Source organism: Trachypithecus francoisi, unplaced genomic scaffold, assembly GCF_009764315.1.
Source record: "Trachypithecus francoisi isolate TF-2019V2 unplaced genomic scaffold, Tfra_2.0 Lachesis_group0, whole genome shotgun sequence".
Lineage (NCBI taxonomy): Eukaryota > Metazoa > Chordata > Mammalia > Primates > Cercopithecidae > Trachypithecus > Trachypithecus francoisi.
The window spans coordinates 77,204,932-77,221,302 of NW_022681453.1; the positions used below are offsets into that span (position 1 = coordinate 77,204,932).

The window sequence follows — 16,371 nt, forward strand, 5'->3', positions numbered from 1 at the left end:
CGCAGGAGGATGAAGAACACAGTGAAAGAGTTTAGTTTTAATTCCCTAGGCAATGAGAGTGGGAGGAATGTGATTGCACACATCAGAGACTGCAGCTGAGTGTAGAGGAAGAAAGCAGAGTTAGAGTTAGGATGGTGGGAGGTGAAGGAGAGCACACAAGAGGCATTGCCAAGGTGACAACAGTAGGGAGGGAAGTGGGGAAGGGAGCTCTGTGTTAACACGTGTAAGAGAGGAGGCAAAGAAGATGCCAAAGTTTACAGCCTGTCTTCTTGATCTATGCTGATGTGTTTGTTTTGGGTTTCCTGTACATTTTACGTAAACAAAAGAGAAGTCTCAGTGAAACTATACAATCCCTGCATTATGTTACTGTGGAAGGAAAACAGTCCCAAAGGCCTTAATGGCTACATGCTTTATTAAATGCGTATCCACAGAACGGGCTAGGAGAAGTGAATGCATCTGGTGCCCATCTGAGAGAAAAGGCAACACCGGGAAGTCTAAACAGGAAAGAAATTAATATAGGTCAAAATGTTTGCGTTTACTTGCCAATCCATTAATTAAATCCCCCCCAGTGCTCTTGTTATTTTATCACCTGAAACCTACTACATCACCTCATTAGAAAATGCCAAGAAGTCATGAAGAGATCACTGGAAGATACCCACAGAAAGTCACAATACTTTTTCCCTGGAAAATAAAATTACCTGAAAAATCAAATCAGGATCATTTTTTAAAGTTCTTTGGGAGATTCTTTTCTCTTTGGTACAATTCTGGTATCTGTTTTGAAATAAAATTCTCCAGCTTCATTTATATCAGATAGCACCAGAATGAAGCTGATCCCTCAAACTATAAACCACCAACAGTGAATTTATGATACTGTAGGGATCAGAGTTCCAAGATAATGAAAACACACCAAAGGAACAAAGGTTTTTTTGAGTTTTTTTGTTTGTTTGCTTTTTGTTGTTTGTTTGTTTGACAGGGTCTGTCACCCAGGGTGGAGTGCAGTGGCACAATCTTGCCTCACTGCAACCTCCGCCTCCCAGGCTCAAGCCATTCTCCCACTTCAGCGCCCCCAGTAGCTGGGACTACAAGCATAAGCCACCACACCTGGCTAATTTTTTTTTTTACTTTTTGTAGAAATGGGTTTTTGCCATGTTGCTCTGGTTGGTCTTTAAACTCCTGGGCTCAAGTAATCCACCTGCCTTGGCCTCCCAAAAGTGCTAGGATTACAGGCGTGAGCCACCATGCCAGACCAAGAACAAAGTTTTAAAAGCAAAGAAACAAATTTAAATGTCTGTTGTGTTGTATTGTGCTGTGTTGTGTTAGAGAAGAGGGACTTCAAGTCCGGCCTATATAAATGCAATTATCTAGGTAATTTACACCAAGTGAGTATGGAGAATCCCCAAATTATACAACATATTACTTGTCATTTCACATTGTCATATAAAGACACTGCTTAGGATCATCCAATCAATAGAGTACGAATTAATGGAAGAGGGACCGACTGCAAGAGCAAGTGATAGAAAACTGTAAATCATTTCATATTGTTGAGAAAATGCAGAGGGATTTAGATTACAGAAGCAAATTCAGGAAAACTCATTTCAAAAAAAAAATTAGGGTGTGGGTCAAAATTTCCACTTTATAACAAAGTTTGAGTCTACACCCATGCCCTGCAAGAGCCATGGAACAGAGACCCTGACTCGGAGTCCATATTTTGTGGCAGACAGTGGTTGATGTCTGGTGTTCAAAGCTCTCCCCACACACTGGTGGTCCACAGGCTGGTCTCTTTCAGCACTGATGTTTACAATAAGATGATGTTATGAATAAAGCATGCACTGATGACATGTAATTGAATTCAGACATCAGCTTAGAGCAGTACTTCAGAAGTAGTGCCATTCTTTACATGAATTCTGTGGGGGTATTTCTGTGGCCACCAATGGCAGCAGATGGGGCCTGAGGGGAAGCTTTTAGAGGATTGAAGGGAAAAACAAATCTAGTTCAACCTGAAACTCCAAGCTTTACAATGGACAACAATGGACACAAAAACTTGTCTCTTTTTCCACTAATCCCAACATCAAAACACAAGGAAGAGGGAGCTAATTATTAGAAGCTCCAGAAACAACCACTTCCTAGCAATATTCTCATTTCAAGTCAAAAAGCAGCCTACTTTCCTCATCCTCTGTTCTCAAAACACCATCCTCAGTTAAACCTTTAGTCCCCTCAACTCCCCCTCTGCAAATAGACCTAGCTACTTCACAAATATTTCCTTTCATTCTTATATCCTCCTCAACTTCCTCTATCTCTGCAAACAAGCCTCACCTGTCCACATATCCCCAAACCCATCTGCAAACACCCTCCTCTAAGCAAAGAGCCCCAGATCCTCTCTCCTTCCAATGCCATTCCCGACAGTTTCTGCAGCCATCCGTAACCCTGGATCTTCCCACTGTCTCAATATGTCTCCTTAGAACTTCCTCTTCTCCCACTCACTCATCCTGGCTTTCTAACCTCTGTTCCTTTAAAACTCTTCCTCCACACACAAGATTTTATATTCCACAGCAGAGAGAGAAAAAAGCCTGTTTGTTAGTACGCATAGTCCCCTTATTGTTCTGTTTTGCAAATAAACATAGCAGCAAATGGATTCCAACTCCTCTTCCTTTGCACCATGTTCTTTGTCACTCAAAGACCTGCCTGTTTGAACAAAATAATTATTACCCACTAGATACATGTAGGTAGGTGGATAATCTCCAAGGAGGATGTTTACAATTATCAAAAAGATCCAAAAAAGCAGTTCCATGGGAAGAAATGTATTTTAATGGTAAAATAAGGAGGTTTGTTTATTCTTTCAGAATGAGCCTATTACAACAGGCAGCTGTAAATCCTAATGTGTGTAGACACGCACAAGTACACATACACTCACAGAGACAGACACACATGCTGTCCACATGCCTACAGTGGCCTAAAACACACAAAAGCTTTTTGTGACTGCCAATGGGGACTCTTCAGAATTCAGACAACAAGACACAGCCTCAGAATTCACCAGGTGCTGGGAATGATGTGTGGCAGGGCTGGAGAGAAAGGTGAAGGTCACTGGGGACCAGAATGTGTCTGCGATGTCTCAGGACACCGATTACACGGTTGCTTTCTTGCTTTTCTTTTCCTTTCTTTTTCCTTTTTCTTTTCTTTTCTTTCTTTTTTTTTTTTGAATTTTTACTTTATCATATTCTAAAGGTATCTAAAAGAAGAAGTAAGGAAGACCATTAGGGAAAGAACAAAAGACTCAAATGATGCTACAGGAGGGAAAAGGGGCCCAGAAGGAAGTGGAGAGTGATAGGGGATAATGACAACATTAAGTGCAGATGGAAGGAGTACAGCACAATATAAAAGAAGTTCCAGCTTCTTCCTGTTACAATAAAAGAGTGTAACTCCAGGCTACCATTCCCCTTCTGTTATCCCTAGCTGTATTGAAGACTGAGCTCTGTCAAAAAAGAAGAAAAAAAAAATTCCAGATGGTATTCGAAGGTTCCTATAAGTAATCACAATCAACAGCAATAACCATATTTCAAATGAGGATCTTCATCTCCCGTGAGCAGGCTACTTTTAAATCAGTCTACATTGTTTTACATTAGGAATTCTTAGAAATCTTATAGGTCTCTTAGTAAGGAGGGTAAGCCATCAATCATAGGGATTTTTTAAAAAGTTTTGTGCTAGTCCCTTGAGTAAGACTAGTCTGTAGGAACTTTAAAATATTCTTTAGACTCTGCAAGTAATTTAGCTGCATGTTCCCTTTGATAACTCTCTTCAGCCAGTGAGGAGGACAGGTTGGAGGAGGACAGAAAGCAGAAGCAACCTCAATAAACTTTTGAGTCATTAGTTTCCTCACACTTGCAAAATTCCTTTCTTTTACATAAATCATCAAGATGTGCTTTTTATCAATTAGACTCACATTTGTGTTAAAGCAGCTTTAGCAATATTTAAAGAAGAGACACTGTCAATAAGTATTGAAGTACATACACATATATATATAAATTCAGCTCAACACAAATTCAAAGTATGCTGTCTCTGATTACAGAAAATACAAGGAAGAGAACATGGTTTAAAAAAAAACAGAGATGCAATTACCTAATTCTAAAATATGGGAAAGTCCCCAGTAGTGGGAGGGGGGTGGGGGGAAGACTCATGAATAATCAAATGGCAAGAGAAAAAGAAAAAAAAAAAAAACAAGAGGAAGACAGAAGCATTCTCAATTAAAGACACTGAGGGGACATACCAATTAAATGCAATGTGTGGACATGGTTTTTGATCCTGTTTGGAACAAACCATCTGTTTTTTAAAATGTATGAAGCTAGGCAAGGTGGCTCAGGCTCATAATCCCAGCACTTCAGGAGACTGAGGCATGAGGATTGCTTGAGCCCTGGAGTTTGAGACCAGCCTGACCAACACAGCAAGACCTCATCTCTACAAAAATTTAAAAAATTAGCCAGGCATGATGGTGCATGCCTGTAGTTCCAGCTACTCAGGTGGCAGAGGCAAAGGTAGAGGCAGGTGGATCACTTGAGCCCAGGAGTCAAGGCTGCAGCGAGCCATGATCATGCCACTGCACTCCAGCCTAGGTGACGCAGCAAGATCCAGTAATTTTTTTTTTAAGTATATGCCAGGAGCAGTAGTTCAGGCCTGTAATTCCAGCATTCTAGGAGGCCGAGGCAGGCAGATCACTTGAGCCCAGGACTTCGAGACCAGCTTGGGCAACATGGCGAGACTCCATCTCTACAAAATATACAAAAATTAGCCAGGCATGGTGGCACAAGCCTGCAGTCCAAGCTACTGGGAAGGCTGAGGTGAGAGGATCTCTTGAATCCAAGAGACCAAGGCTACAGTAAGCCAAGATCGTGCCACTATACTCCAGCCTAGCTGACAGAGCAAGAGCCTGTCTCAAAAAAATTAAAATTAAAATTAAAAAAAAAGACATATGAAACAATCAGAGAATTTGAGACTGGAAAATAGATGATAATGCTGTGATTTTTTTTTTTTTTTTGAGATGGAGCCTCGCTCTGTTGCCCAGGCTGGAGTGCAGTGGCACGATCTCGGCTCACTGCAACCTCCGCCCCTCCAAATTTAAGCAGTTCTCTGCCTCAGCTTCCAGAGTAGCTGGGATTACAGGCGCGTGCCACCATGCCCAGCTAATTTTTTTGTATTTTTAGTAGAGACGGGGTTTCACTAGCTTGGCCAGGCTGGTCTTGAACTCCTGACCTCGTGATCCAACTGCCTCAGCCTCCCAAAGTGCTGGGATTACAGGCGTGGGCCACCGTGCCCAGCCGCTGTAATTTTTAAGTGTGATGATGATATATCTTAAAAATATTCTTAGAGTTACATTGTAAATTATGAATGAAATACAATGATGTTTGGAATCTGCTTTACAGCAATGCATGTTTTGGGGTAAAACGAGGTTTACAAATGAAACAAGACTAGCATATATAAATAATTGTTGAAGCTGGGTGATAGGTACATGGATCTTTATTATTTTATTATTATTTTAGTGTATATTTAAATTTTTGTGTAGTTTAATATTTTTCATAATAAAATATCTTTTTAAAAAGCTACAAGCATTCTGTAAGTCAACATCAAATAAAATGTATATACTGACTTAAAAATTATAGTAGCTGACTTTACAAAGAAGGTTGGGGTCATATCACTGGCTCCTAGCTGATTTTTTTTTAAGTATAAAATACTAACTCTTTATCATACTGAATTAAGTTCCTAAAAACTGATACATGTATTTTTAAGTACCTGGGAGAAGTCTGAAAGCAAATACATTTTCAAGAAAACAAGTAAGCAGGCCATCACATTTAAGATATTCGCAAGATAACGTTAGGTGGGGTAGCTAAGTTTCAGCACTTTGTGCCCAAATAATGATTTCGTCATAAAGTTGACACGTAAAAGCATTCACAAAAACTGTCAAACCCTCCATATCAAGAATTTCAGCTTCAATTAAAAGGTTAAAATAGACACACACACACACACACATACACACACACAAACACACACACCCCTTAGAAATGTATGTTAAGGAAGAGACTAACATACTTTGAATATTTTACAGTTCTGTTACTGCTTCTCTGAAACTGGAGGAGATCTTTAGGTCAAGTTCTTCACAGAATCCTAACCAAGGATTCTGACCAAGTCCCCCGTAAAGCTGGAAGGGTCTTCCTTTATTATGTGATCACCCAGTGAAGAGGAGAATCATGGGATAACTCAGAGGTCCTGAATTCTGTGTGTACTGTACTTCAGAGACTCTTCTTGAACCACAGGAGTGCTACAGGAAAAAGCACCCTCTGATCTTTTGATCTCAAAGCTAATTTCAAGCAAGAGAATTATCAACCTGGGGATCATATGTGGATAAAGATGCTCTCTCAACCCTGAAACCACCTCTGTGGACTTGAACTGGAAGCTGACGAGTGTATGGGAGGGAAACTGTCCATCTTGCCGCCATCCTGCCCCATCCCACACTACTCATCAAAAGACACTCCCTTAAGAGTAATATTCAATTTTTCCAAAGTAACATTCCCCAGACCTATATACTTGCTGGAATTACCATTCCCTAACCCAAGACTTATGAACTGGGAATAGTCATAGTATAAAAAGGCTCACAAGAGGTGGAACAAACACAGGTCAACCACGTCTTCCATGTTTGTAATGCATTTCGCTTTAAATCAAAAACTGAGCGGGTGCAGCTGGGCTTGGTGGCTCATGCCTATAATTCCAGCACCCTGTGATGCTGAGGTGGGCGGATCACCAGAGGTCAGGAGTTTGAGACCAGCCTGGCCAAGATGGCAAAACCCCATCACTACTAAAAGTACAAAAATTAGCTGGGTGTGGTGGTGCATGCCTTTAATCCCAGCTACTCGGGAGGTTAAGGCAGGAAAATCACTTGAACCTGGGAGGCCGAGGTTGCAGTGAGCTGGATCGTGCCACTGTACTCCAACCTGGGTGACAAAGCAAGACTCTGTTTCAAAAAAAAAAAAAAAAAAAAAAAATGAGTGGGTGGGGTAAGTTTCTAAAATATTGTAAAGTAAAAATAATAATTATGATACTATCCTATCTTCATCACTTAGCAGTTGAGTATGCTGAATGAGTATTATAAGACACTTACTTTTTCCCTTGCATGCTATCTGCCTTTTGACCACTTATTGCTTGAAAGAAGGGAAAGTACTTAAACAAGTTGAGATAAATAAACAATTGACTAAGTTTGATTTAATTTTAATCAATGCTGCCTTTTATAACTCCAGCCAAAAGATCTAATAAAGGAAATGGTTACATTAGGATGTTATTTTTATTTCAGTGTCCAATCTAGTAGAAAGAACACTGGATAGGCCGCCAGGGAAGTGAGTCGGAAGATCCATCCTAGTTCTGGTTCTGCTAACAGAACTAAGATCTGGAGCACGTCAATTCGCCTGTCTTCATTTTGCTTTAGCAGGAGTTTCTCCATATTCAAAATAGTGAGGGTGAATTACATGTTCTTTCTGCTCCAACTTTCTGGACTCCCACAGATACTGGTTAAACAACACAGGAGTGCTCATTACATAATGCAGGAAATGGAAATGACCACAGAACAGAAATAGTTTTAGTGATAAGGTGGCAGCTACCTAATTGGGAAAAGATTTCACTGGCACTGTTGCCCATGACATTCCAAAGGCATGGTAAATTGTTTCAGCATAACATAGTGGGGAAAAGGCCTGGTTAGAGTTATGTTAATGTAATATAATATGGGTATTTCATTCAGCATGATGCATAAGAAAGGTTTTGTCTGCATTCCCATGGCTTGCAGTTTCCTTAATAAATCTTAAACTGTTTTTGAAAAGCTACTTCTGCAATGACGTAAGCAGTGAGGCAGCCAGATATCACTTCTCAATCCCCTCTGAATATCTCTTGGCTGTGCAGCACTATTCACACTGGGTCTGCACTGGTCAAAAGAATGTAGGAGCTGGGTTTCCTTTGCTTTTATCTTTCCTTGTTTTAGCAGTAGGGTGGTCAAGAAAGAAATCTCGGAAAACTCTTGTAATCTTTAACTTTTTTGCTATTTCATAGGCTAGTTCCATGAACATACTGCCATCTAGGGCAGTCACATGCAATGTGCAAACAAAACATTCTAAGATGATCAACACCAATTCCCACTGAATTAGCAGTAAGTCTCAGAAAAAGCTGACCTGGCTTAAGGCCATCGATAAATAGTGGCATATACAATATTTTCTTTCCTTTTAATTTGTAAAGTAAGGAAAGGCACTTCATCTAATAAAATCAGCCCAACACACTAAACAAGTATCTTCTGTAAAAGTCCTCTCAAAAACTTTTTGACTAACTAACCTTGTTACTGTATATCTTATTAATCTTTGTATAGCAATTATCTACAATCTCTAGGTTTCCCACACATCAGTAAAATGATTTTTACACTTGGGTTTCTCTTATTGACCACTAGTTGCTATAGACAACCATCTTGCCTTTAAAGCAGATACAGCACGAAGCTTCTTTTCTGCAATGTCTAAGAAACATCCTTAAACGTCATGAAAACAACTGTAAGCAAATTAACTCCTGGAAGGTTCAAATTCCTGGATGAACATAGAGATAAGTTCTGCCTGGCTAAATGTTTACTTGAAGGGATTTGAAAACCTGAGCTACCAATTTTGGTTTTATTTATTTTCAAAAGACAAGTTACTTTAATCAAATCCCAATAAATATTTTTAACCAACAGTTATTTTTTAAAAAATTATTCCTGTCTCCTCTCCCATCATCTGAAAAACAGTAACAAGAATGGCCAGATAAAAGGTGATGATGAAAAGACTGCTACACCTCTTTTGCCTAGTACCTGCAGGGGGGCAGATCCCTTAAAAGGGCCATCACTCTTGAGTCATTTCTAAATATATTACTATGTACTTGGCTTTGCGGTGCACCCGTTGGCTAGCTGTCAAAATGATAAGAAACCATCTTAACACTTTCAGAGGTTTTATGTCTTCCACCAAAGGCACACTAAAAACTTTCCCACATGGCCAGAACCTGTCAGATTTGAGTATTAGATAAAATAACTACCACAGCAGGACCACCTGGCACCCAGAACTAGAATCCATTATCATGAGCCTAATGGTTAACCATAGCAATGTAAACAGGAGAGTATACATGTTTGTAATTAATCAGGCTATGGTATACAACTTTTCTGATAATCAAAAACTCATTGAGATAACTCCTTTCTATAAACAGGGCCATTCACAAATACCATGCTTTTTAAACTCCCAAGTAATTAACAATAACTTTCTTTACTATCATTTTCTTTCCCATTAGGTAAACACATGGAATGGTAGAGACTGTGGGTGCAAGAGAAAGTGCAATAGAACAGGAGGCTTGCAGATTCTGCTGCTATCTAACCCAGTTAGTTGGTTGGAGGGAAAAGATTCAGATAAGAGGATTTCTAAGGTTCCTTTTACCCCCACAGTTATTTGTTCTACATGCTGAAAGAATAGCTAAGCTTGAATTGTCTTCTGATTCTTAATCCTAGTTCTATGCAATTGAATTTATATTAGATATCCCCTCATCAGCTTATCAATTTGAATTTTCCCCACAATTTCCCCAACGCTTGCTCATTTCCGTATGTGCCAGGTGTCTTTTTTTCTTCCATACTCAGGAGGACTCTGTTATTTTCCCTTCTGTCCACGCCAGCCCTATCCATTCATGTACTCTACTCTTAACCCATAAGGCAGGGAGGGACAGAAAATCTCAACTGTTCTGTTTTGTACCTGGATTCAAAAGCAACATCTGCTATGTCTATGGAACCATCTGTTGCCCACTTTGCCATGGAAAGGACGGTGCAGGCATCAGAAGTGGAGTGTCACAGGTCATATAATGGAATTACCCCTTTCTGAAATGGGGGCACCCAGGCATGTGCCCCACACTCTCTATGGCTAATGCCGCCCCTCCCCCATCGAAGCATTTATTTATTTTCTCACAGGGAATGGTGCTTTGAAACTTTCACATAAGGTCAGATCCAGTGTGTTTTGGTTTTTGTTCCCATTTGCCTGAATCTCTATTTAAAATGTTTTAACTCCTGGGTTGTACCTAGAATTTTGTCTGCCTGCCGTTAGCTCACTTGAGACCTTATGAGTCCTGAAGTTCTGAGTGTCTCAGTTTTTTACATCTATAAAAAGAAGGGGTAGAAATTAAGTGATCTCTGAGGCTCCCTTGTGCTCTAATGCTCCCAAATCCCATGACTTTAATCCAACTCAAAGTTGTCAATGAACACAAATTCCTGGACCTCTATGGTATATTAAGACTCTAAATGGCAAGGGCAAAAGAATCTGCTGACTACAAAACGGCTTCTATGATAAGGGTCTCTTGTTTAACACAGTTAAACAAGTTTCTTGAGGATCCAAATTAGATTAAGATGCCTAATCTTGTTAACCTACTCCCCCAGGCAATACTCTAGTGCAGGGCTTGGGGCTGCATAATTGTTTTTGTGTCCCATGCATGGCAGGATGCTGAACCGCATCCCAGGCCCCTACCCACTATATGGCAGTAGCACTCTACTCCTGTCAGTGGTTACCACCAAAAATACCTTGCCAATATCCCCTGGGGGCCAAAATCCCCTCTCCCATTGAGAACCACAGCTCCAATGTACATCAGGACTTTAAGATAAAGGGCATCACTTCAGTGTTTTTGTTTCAAAAGAGTGACATTTACACAATCAACAATTAAGTACACCAAGACTTTACAGATAGATTTATAAGGCACAGGTACTCCACCTAGAAAATGTACAAAGCCACTGTCACTCTAAGCCATCCATAGCACCATAGCACTCTCTCCCTGCTAAGGGTTGAAAATTAGGATATAAAGTCATAACGTTAACTACTCTTTTAAAAACATTTAAAAGGAGACCGGGTGTGGTAGCTCATGCCTGTAATCCCAGCACTTTGGGAGGCCCAGGCAGGCGGATCACCTGAGGTCAAGAGTTTGAGACCAGCCTGACAAACATGGCAAAACCCTGTCACTATTAAAAATACAAAAATTAGCCAGGCGTGGTGGCAGGCGCCTGTAATCCCAGCTACTTGGGAGGCAGAGACAGGAAAATGGCTTGAATCAAGGAGGAAGAAGTTGCAGTGAGCCGAGGTAACTTCTCCAATGCACTCCACAGTCAACCCTTGCTTACAGACCTCAAAATGGAGCTTTGAAGAAAATAGTGAAAACTAGAGGTTGGTTAATCACTTTGGCTTATTTTGTCCTCTCTCGCACATGCACACAAACACACAGGGTAAATAAAATGTTTCTGGAAAGGCTGCTAACGAATTTCAAATTGGTCACAGTCATTGAAGATAGGAGTGAGCAAGCTCTTAGTCCAACTTCCTAAGTATCTTTTCCTCCTCATTTCAAACAGGAATCCAGGCGACACCCATGGCAGTCGATCTCAACACCAAAAGAACAGCAGCTGCCAGCTGCATACAACAGATTGAGGCCTGCAAATTGACTGAAATGATGACTACTCTTAACCAGACATCTCATTTTTCCACTTGTGACAGGCTGAGATCTGCAAACCTCTGGGTCTCAAGAGGTGAAGGCTACATTAGCCAACTAAGAGCAAAAACTCAACTCTTTCTTGTCATTAAAGCATTTGCCAGTTATAAATGGTTTGGAGACTTTACAGAATTTAAGTGCATGTAATGTTTAAGTTTCCCTATTAAATGTAAGAGGCAAAGAAAATCCTTTTAAATAACTAAGCAGAGGATATGAAAGGGAGCCAAGAATAGACACAACTGTTACTTTTCAAAGAACCTTCGCTCTTTATTCAAACAAATATTTACACAAGTGAAGGCAACGGCAAGGGAGATATAGCCATTCAGTTAAAATAGTGGGCAACTCTAACGGTTTATTTATCCCAAATCCGACTGTTCTGTTGCTATCCTACCAGGAACCAAGAATTCAAGTGTTCACAGGGCAAAAGTTTAACCTTCTGAAACTGTGGACCTCATTTAGATCTCTCCCAGCCGAATTCAAACGTTAGAATCCCAGAGACATATCTCGAACGCCCAAATTAAACCAAACTAGGAAGCTTAAAATTACACGTCCAAAATTTGAAAATCTACATCTGTAACTTACACGTTCATATTACGAAGGGAAATGTAGCTGACAAATATTTACACTAAAAAGACTCCACATTTTTATGCCTCGTCTAGTTACACTCCCAGCTGTGCCTGGGTATGACTAGCTGTGCATTCTAGAGCTCTTTAGAGCTACTTCAGAGTTGCAGGATAAAGATTTCTAGGGAAGAGGGCAGGGCCAGGCGCCCGGAGAATTTCCAGCCACGGGCTAGTTTACTAAGAGAGCTGCGGGCGTCTCTCCCTCTTTTACATAAGAAAGGTAAGTGAGGAACCGCGAAGCAGTTTGACTTCCCAAGCTCTTTCAAACAGGAAACCCCAACCCTGGGAGGGACAGCCGGTCAGCCTTTTAATTTCCTGGTGGTGGCGGGAGTTAGCCAGGTCCTCGGCGCTTTAATAAGTGATGACTGTTAGGGCTAAGTTATTAAACGAACCAGCAAACAATTCAGCTGCGCCTCCGCCGCGCAGGGCGCTGGAGAAACAGAGGGTTAAAATACTACCCAAGCCTTCCAGCTGCTATCTCTAGGGGTGCCGAGACGGCCACACTATAAACTTTCAGGGGGGGTCAAAAGCCAAATCGGAATCAGCAGCTCTTGGCTATTAAAGCTTGTGAGGTTCACTCTTGAAAGAAAGTGGAACTAGAAGCGCAGCCAGCCAAATATTTGAGGGGAGGGAGTCTTCTCTGAATCCCGCGCCCTACACCAACCAGCAGCGGACCTTCTCTTTCTCAGGGAGCTCTCCCAAGGATCCCCATCCCTCTCTCCATGTGCATTCCAGAGTTGTTGGAAAAAGTTGCCCCCAGTTCCCCCACATCCTGCCTGTTTCCTACAGTCACTCTGGAAGCATCTCCCCTACTAGACAGACACTTCCTCCGCGGGATCCCCCCAACCCCCCGAGAGCCATGCACAAGGGGGTTCGCGCCCCACCCCCGCCCCCACCCAGCTGCGCAGCCTGGGCACTGCCGACCCCAGCCTGGGCTTTTGTCCCTACAGCCTGTAAAGAAGCAAAGAAACTCTGCGCCCGCGGAGCCCACTCACCGTCTCATCTTTCCTCCAAACCGCCGCTCTACGCTGGCGCCGCCGCCCTAGCGCCTGGCCCTTGTCCCCGCCTACCCTGTCTCCGTCCGTGAGCCTGCCGGCCCCTCCTGACTCGCGGTGAGCAGTCAGCGCGCCCCTCCTCGGCCCGGGCAGCCACTGCCTCCTCTCCGCCCCCAACCCTCCGCAGCGCAACCGGCGGCAACCAACTCGGGCGCGGGGGAGGCAGTGTCCCCTGGGCGCACTCCTGGCACACGGAGTCGGCGCCACCCCCTCCTTGCGGGCGACCACCGCCGCCTCCTCACCTGGCCATCGGTGCGGCCCGTTCCCGGAGGCGAGAGAAGGCAGGCTCGCTCCTTGCGCCACGCCACACCGTCGGGCCCCCCTCTGGCCGTAATGGTGGGCTCCGCGCGGCTGGGTCCGGCACCCCTGACCCCCTTTGTAACCACCTCAGCGGGCACCCAGGGAGTTAGAGCAACGAAGCTGGTGACCTACCCCGCTCCCACGCAGTATGCTGTTGGGGCTTTCACGGCTGCCGGAAGGGCCTGGCTTTTTGCCCCATCACTGGGCGCCAGCTTCTCAAAGCTACGTTCACAGCAACGCAGTAGGGACTTTTGTAGCAGGCTTTTTTTAAGAGCTGAAAGAAGGGCGGGAGGGTTTACGTCCTCGGGTGATGATTTCCTTAACCGACAGCGAAGTATCTATTAGGAAACTCCAGGTGACCGCACCTCCTTCTGACGGTTCACCCCGGGGCAAGTTTACCAGATGCGTCAGAAAGCAGGTTTGCAAAATCCTCAGAGAACAGCCTCAGCGAAGGACGGGGGTCAGGAGGGTTTTAAACTCATTCTGGTTTCCTTGCAATCACATCTCTTGAAAATTTTAGTATTTTCCCCAATATTTTTGTGAGTTGCTATAACCAATGAAAACAATGCTGATGTAGATGTTCACCAGCCAATGCTTTATTGGAAGTCAACGAATGAGACCGAGGATGGCCCATAATCGATCTCGGCACGCGGAAATGTGAACCTCTTCCAAGGTCTGGGCGAGTCTCTAGAGTTACACAGATGAAGGACATTGGCCTTCGAGAATCTCACACCAGCAAAGAAGAGCACAACGAAGTGCAAATTACTTATGATCGTTGTGGCTTTGGGCAAGTTGTTGTAGCTCCCAGCAACAATTTCTTCACCTAGAGTGCAGCAATAAACGATACTGATGCTGCAGGGCAGCTAATAAGCTTCTGAATAATATATGCAAAGTGTCTGACACCATGAGCATAACTCAGTATACTGTCACTGAAGAAATAGCTTATTTAATGCACTTTTCATATGTACAAGTAAAAGTTTGACTTTTAATTTTAGGGAGAGCCTTACCTACAGAATGCCTTTTTAAATTTTTTTTTTAAATTATTTAAGTTCTGGGATACATGTGCAGAACGTTCAGGTTTATTACATAGGTATACATGTGCCATGGTGGTTTGCACCCATCAGCCCTTCATCTAGGTTTTAAGCCCCGCATGCATTAGGTATTTGTCCTAATGCTGTCCCTCCCCTTGTCCCCCATCCCCCAACAGGCCTCAGTGTGTGATGTTCCCCTCCCTGTGTCCATATGTTCTCATTGTTCAACTCCCACTTATGATGAGAACATTCGGTGTTTAGTTTTCTGTTCCTGGGTTAGTTTGCTGAGAATGCTGGTTTCCAGCATCATCCATGTCCCTGCAAAGGACATGAACTCATTCTTTTTTATGGCTGCATGGTATTCCATGGTGTATATGTGCCACATTTTCTTTATCATTGATGGGTATTTCGGTTGGTTCCAAGTCTTTGCTATTGTGAACAGTGCTGCAATGAACATACGTTTGTATGTGCCTTTATAGTAGAATGATTTATAATTCTTTGGATACATACCCAGTAATGGGATTGCTATGTCAAATGGTATTTCTAGTTCTAGATCCCTGAGGAATCGCCACACTGTCTTCCACAATGGTTGAACTTACACTCCCACCAACAGTGTAAAAGTGTTCTCATTTCTCCACATCCTCTCCAGTATCTGTTTTTTCCTGACTTTTTAATGATCACCATTCTAACTGGTGTGAGATGGTATCTCATTGTGGTTTTGATTTGCATTTCTCTAACGACCAGTGATGATGAGCATTTTTTCATATGTTTGTTAGGAATGTCTGGTTTTTCGGAAGAATTTTTTTCGCTGTCCTGAGTTTTTGCCCTGCAGAAGCATACATACACTCATCAATCCAACAGTTAAACAGTTAAGTGCTCCAACAATGTTCTTTTCTTGCCCACATCATCTCTTTCCTCCTCTTTTTTGGATCATCCCCATGAACATAACATCATTTTATTTCCTTTACCCTGGAATTTTTTTCTTTTCTCTTTTTTTTTTTTTTTAAGACAGGGTCTCGCTTTGTCACCCAGGCGGGAGTACAATGGCGTGATCATAGCTCACTGCAGCCTTAACCTCCTGGTCTTAAGTGATCCTCCTACTTCAGCTTCCATGAGGTGCAGACCACCATGCCCAGCTAATATTGAATGTTTTGCAGAGATGGGGTTTCACCACATTGCCCAGACTGTTCTTGAACTCCTGGGCTCAAGCAATCTGCCCACCTCTGCCTCCCTAAGTGTTGGGATGACAGGCGTGAGCCACTGTGCCCGGCCTCCTACTTCCCCTTTATCACTCACTTAGCCCCTGCCACAATGGCCTCCTAGACTAAATTCCTAGGTAAATACATTCCATCTCAGGGCCTTTGTTCTAATTGCCCTCTCTGCCTAAAATTCCCTCCTCCCAAGTAGCTGCATGGTTCACTCCCTCACTTCCTTCAAGACACTGTTCAGTGTCACTGTGCTGCTCAGGCCTGCTCTGACCACTCTACTTAAAGTTTAAAATGTGTTTTCCATACTACTTAAATTTATTTTTTTGACAAAGTCATCACATTTTATTACATTGTAAAATGTACTTTTAAAATTATGTTTATTGTCTGTCTCTCCTCACTAGAATGTAAGGCAGGCAGGCAGGCAGAGAGTATTGCCTGTTGTTCTCTCCAGTGCTATATCCCTAGTGTGCCTAGAAGGATGCCGGACATGTAAATGGTGCTCAAGAATGAATGATGGCTTTGACCCAAAGCACTGTGTTGCAAACAATTTCTTGCCTCGAGCAATGCCAGAAATACACTTGACTACATAGACATCTTAGAGACAACTTTTCTC

General features: G+C 42.5%; 1 protein-coding gene across 4 annotated transcripts in view; it reads right to left on the minus strand.

Annotated features, from left to right (window-relative positions):
* PHLDB2 (pleckstrin homology like domain family B member 2) overlaps positions 1–16,371 on the minus strand; it is a 195,791-nt gene that overhangs the window by 105,896 nt on the left and 73,524 nt on the right. The window contains exon 1 of one of the 4 annotated variants that reach the window (XM_033211334.1): positions 13,652–13,766. The exons of 2 other annotated variants lie outside the window; for them this stretch is intronic. The gene's annotated coding sequence lies outside the window, so the exon portion shown is untranslated. Of the gene's footprint in view, positions 1–13,159; positions 13,323–13,651; positions 13,767–16,371 lie in introns of those variants that run through there. One more of the 4 variants, XM_033211333.1, reaches the window with a different exon arrangement.